The sequence below is a fragment of the Benincasa hispida genome, unplaced genomic scaffold (genome assembly GCF_009727055.1).
Source record: "Benincasa hispida cultivar B227 unplaced genomic scaffold, ASM972705v1 Contig508, whole genome shotgun sequence".
Classification (NCBI taxonomy): Eukaryota; Viridiplantae; Streptophyta; class Magnoliopsida; order Cucurbitales; family Cucurbitaceae; genus Benincasa; species Benincasa hispida.
The window spans coordinates 433,039-438,290 of record NW_024064889.1 but is presented as its reverse complement, the minus strand read 5'-3'; positions in this window follow the sequence as shown (position 1 = coordinate 438,290).

Here is a 5,252-nt window from a genome sequence, read left to right as displayed (position 1 = left end):
CATTCTTGGAGGGAACACAGTTCAGGATGTACGCTGCAGTTTCCACCACATAACCCCAAAATGAGTCAGGTAAGGAAGCGTAACTCATCATAGATCGAACCATGTCCAATAGGGTTCGATTTCTCCTTTCTAAAACACCATTTTGTTGAGGTGTACCAGGTGCTGAGAGTTGGGATATTGTTCCTTATTCTATCATATAGTTCTGGAAAGTTAAATCCATAAACTCTCCACCTCGATTAGATCGAAATGTTTTAATCGTTCTATTTAATGCATTTTAAACTCCACCTTTGAATTCTTTGAACTTTTCAAAAGATTCAGACTTATGTTGAATTAAATAAACATACCCATATCTTGAATAATCATCAATAAAAGTGATGAAATATTCATAACCTCCCTTAGCTTTTATATTCATCGGACCACAGAGGTCTAAATGTACTAGCTCTAAAGGTTCTTTGGCCCTATGACCTTTTCCAGTAAAAGGTCTTTTAGTCATCTTTCCTTCAAGGCATGACTCACATACATGTAAAGAATTTTCTTCTAACTCTCTTAGAAGTTCATTCTTTACCAACCTCTCAATCCTATTGAGATTGATGTATCTTAGTCTTACGTGCCAAAGTTGGGCATTTTCCTTAGGAGAAATTTTAGTCTTTTATGTTGACCTACTATAGTTTTAAACATCTCTGTGTTATGGAGGGCATTTGTTGCTAGCGGCCTTAGCACATACAAATTATTTTCCAGTTTTGCAGAACATATATCAACACTATTCTTTGTAATAAACACGTTATTGATATTATAAGATTGTTCTAACAAGCAGTTTACAGAAACTAAGTTCATTTCTAAATCAGGAACTACAAATATATCTTTTAATACAAGAAATTTTTTCTTTAAACTAAACTGGAGACCTCCCACTGCCACAACTGAGATGATGTGCTCGATTCCAACTCGCATCGTCATCTTTAGCATCTAGTTGCCGCCAGGAACTAATTCCTTGAAATGAAGAACGAACATGGTTAGTGGCCCAGAGTCAATAATCCAGGCAAAATCATCATCCTCCACTAAACAAGTTTCAAATACAAGAAAATCATATTTACCTTGGTTGGCCTTCTTTTTTTCCGCCAAATATCTGGTGTAATTTCTCTTCCAGTGCCCATCTTAGTTGCAATGGAAACATTTTGCTTTGTCAGCCTTGACGGGTTGTCTACCCCTTGGTGCAGCAACTACTGGGTTAGCAGCCTTCCCCTTTCCACCCTTCTCCTTCTTCCACTTTTTGGTGCCGAAGGAAGAAGGTATAGACTTAGTTCCAGAGGTCAAACCTTTATGGAACTTTTTAAAAGATGAAGCAACATTTGCTTCACCAGTCTTCTCCTTGCTTTTCAACAAGGATTGGAAGGACTGTAGCTCGTTAAGCACGGTAGTCTGGTTGTAGTCAATCCTGTTCAAAATAGCATTGCTACGGAAGTACAAGAAACTTTCAGGAAAAGATTCCAGTATTATGCTAACCTGGCTGGCCTCATCGATGCTTGGCCCGTTCATCTCTGCCACGTTAAAGTGGATCATCATGTTGAGAACGTGTTCTCGAATAGATGCTTCCTCTCGCATACAGGCATTGAAGATGTACTTGAGAGTGTCATGCCTAAACTGTGCAGACAATTGTCCAAACATTCCCTTTAGGGACTCCATGATCGCACATGCTGTGAGCATGGGCTCATGTTTCTTGGCCAAGACTTCATTAAGGCTTTCCAAGATATACGCTCAGGCCTTTTCGTTTGCCCTTGTTCAGTGCTCATATGCTTCTCGAACGTTTCGAGGAGCATTGACAGGTGGAAGGGGAGGACACTCCTCCATCAGGACAAATCGAAAGTCATCGATGATTAGAATAATATTGATTTTGTTTCTCCAACTAGCGTAGTTTTCACCCATTAATTTATCGACGACTAGTAAACTTAGTGTAGTGGTAGCCATTTTAATAAATTGCTGAAAAATATTAATCTATTTTAGTCTATTTGCATCAAACCACTTTTAAGAAAACCAATCAATTTTTAGCAAAATAGTCTAGTGTATTGAAAAACATCTAAAAAGTGCTTTTATTACCTTCAAATTTAGAGCTACTATTGCTAGTTTTTCTTTGGTTTGATATGGTTTATTGAGTGATTTCAGGAAGCCAAGCATCAGGAGCAGTTATGCGAAAATGAGCAAAAACCTGGGGCAAAACTTTAATTTTGAGCAATTACGGGTTTACTATGGAATTAGGAAGAAATCAAGGACCAAAGATCAAGAGGCAAGTTTGGAAAGCAATTCGGAAGAGCCAACATTAGTCGAGCATTGCAACGTTGCTCCTTGACGTTGTAGACACGAGAGAAATTTGGAATAGGGCAGCGTTGCAATGCTATGACTTCTATGCGTCGCTGGCATGGCGAGCATCAGCGTTGCAACGTTGCGAGCATATGATAAATAACAGTGTTGTGCCGCCAAAAAAAGGGGAGAAAGAGGCAGAGCCAATTTTGAGCGATTTTAGTTTGTACAAGAGCCAAATTACAGCAGTTCTGATCGTTTTTGGGGGAAAACTCGAGATTTCGATTAAGAGTCCAAGATTTTCTTTGGGTTGTTCGTGACAGGAAGATTGATCGTGATTGTGTTGTTTTTTTGAAGAACAACATGAGATTTGTGGCGAGAGTCAAGGAGATTGTGATTAGGATTTCGACATATTGAAGGGAGATCATTCTTCTACGTTAATTTACTGTTTTGCTTAATGATTGATTATTTGTGGAATTTTTTTACCGGAATCATGTGTGGCTAAACTCTATTATTCTAGGGTGTTTGTGGATTTTAGGGAATGTTACTTTGAATACTGAATTTATAGTTGATTGATTGTGCATGGATTTCTAAATTATTTGTATTTAATGCTTTTGATTAACTGGCCATTAATTGAATGAACCTAAGTTAATTAGATGTCTCAAGAGAGAGTTTAATCACTGGACCCAATAATTTAGATTGTTATTCAAAATTGCATGAGAATAAATTTAGAATAATAAGGAGTGCGATTGAAGGATCTTAATGCTATAACTATTCAAGCGATAGAAGAGATTCAGGTCGATGGGTAGTTATTAGGAGGATTTGAACTTGAGAGGGGATTTCCTGATTTTAGAACTTCTAGCCTCAATCTATCAATTTCAATCAATTGCATGTCATATTCACTGTATTCCCTAAATGAAACAACATCCTGGAATCTTTTTGCACTGAATTTGTTTTCGTGTGTGTGATTGAGTTTTCATTATTCATAGCTATAGATAAAATTAATCTTTTGGGTTGCCTGAATAAAATCAACAAAGAATTATGATAACTAAGTTTAGGAAAGTTTCGCTCACACCGGTCCCTGAGGATGATACCGTATTTGGGATTTATTACTTTGACTACTTATGCTTGCGCAACACATCATGTACCCAAAGTGATGTCTATTTTGTAATGATGCTTCAGTGAGGTAGAACAAAAGTCACCATATGGTGATCAAGTGCCCCTTCACTAAAATGAGACATTCTCAACTATTAGACAGAAACAACTCTTTGTCACTGTAACTAATAGTCACCATTGTTCAGTCCAGAATTTGTTAACATCCTTAACAATTCTGTGTAAGTGTAACCCCTCATTTTAGGTTCTAGAGTTTCGCTTCAATGAGCCAATGGTAGGGAAAAGCCGATTGGAACATGAAACTGAAGAAACCTTATCCATTTCTGGAGATCAAATAAAGCATAAGATAATACAGCCATCCTTTAGGGGGACACCCACGATGCCTCGAGGCGATGCATGAAACTTTATTATTAACCTAATGAGAGAGACCGAGGGATGTGTTGTCACACGTCCCGCTCCCATTTACTATAAACACTCTCTCCATTCATCTTGATATTGACCTAGCCAAATGCTACCCGTAGAGGGATACCCATGGTGCCTTAAGGGCGAGAGTAGATCTCACGAGGAAATGTGTAGAGACAAAATGAAGTATCATATACCCCATTTTCCTCCCACTGAGTGTTCTACCTAGGATTAATTAACTTAGGAAATCCGTCAACTGATTTTATCTAAGTATTTGTTTAATTTGCTAAAAAACAACTCTTGTCTTTGATGATTAAATAATTTTGATTGAAGTCTCATTAAACTCTTTAATAAACTTTGATCAAACTTTCATGCATGTAACAAATATATCTAATTCACCTTTCTAGGTAGGTTCCCAGGTAGGGGTGTGGTGTTTCCATCGACTTAAGTACCCCAGCCTAGCTAAAACCTGCCTTAGATAAAAGGTCCCTTATGGATACATTTGTTATATATTTAATCTTTTATTAAGAATCAATTTAATCCTATTAAACCGATTTAAAAGATTAAACCTAGATTTCTAATCTCATTAGAAATGTGATCTTAGGTCTACCTCAATCATATTTTAAAACAATATTAAAAATGATTATAGCCTAAGGTTTGCATGCAACTCTTTATTACTGATTTTAATTCTAATTTCATTTAGTTATAACAATTATAAATAAATGAAACAATTAAAAACCAACCATTGTATGGTAGACACTTTAGTTAATTATAACATTTATAAATTAACCTACGGTAATGTCATGCTGTAAGAGTTAAATAACATGTAGCGGAAGTATCAAGGATCCATAAGCATTCTAATTCACTAATTTTGGCAAAAACTAAAGCATGCACTTCTAAAAAGTGGGTTTTTAGAACATACCTTTGATGAACTCTCCAAGAAAACGTGTGTACAGCAGCCGTTTTCACTTGATATCACCGTGAACCACCTCAAAGCCTTCCCTACTATGCTCTTAGAGCTTGAGGTAGAGTTGTGGGACTCAAGAACAGCTTGAAGAAGTGAACAACCAAGAAGAACCCACAACAACCGATTGAAGAAGAAGACAGTTTCTTCTTCATAGAAAATTTTCTCTCAAAATTTTGCATTCACCTTTTTCTCCAACGACTCCAATCTTCTTTATATATTGTAGATGAACATGCAAATAAATGGAGTGCATGACTTGCAGCTCATGCTTGGAGAATCAATGTAGAGAGAATCATGGCCTTTGTGTGATCATGAAGATGAAGATAATGGAGAAAATTGAATCCCCATTTTTTGCAACCATGCAAAACCGTTTTTCCATTTTCATTTTTTCTTTCAAAACAAAAAATGATTTTAAAACCATTTTAATACAAAAATGATTTTCTTAAATTAATTTAAAATATTAATTAATTTAATATCAAAT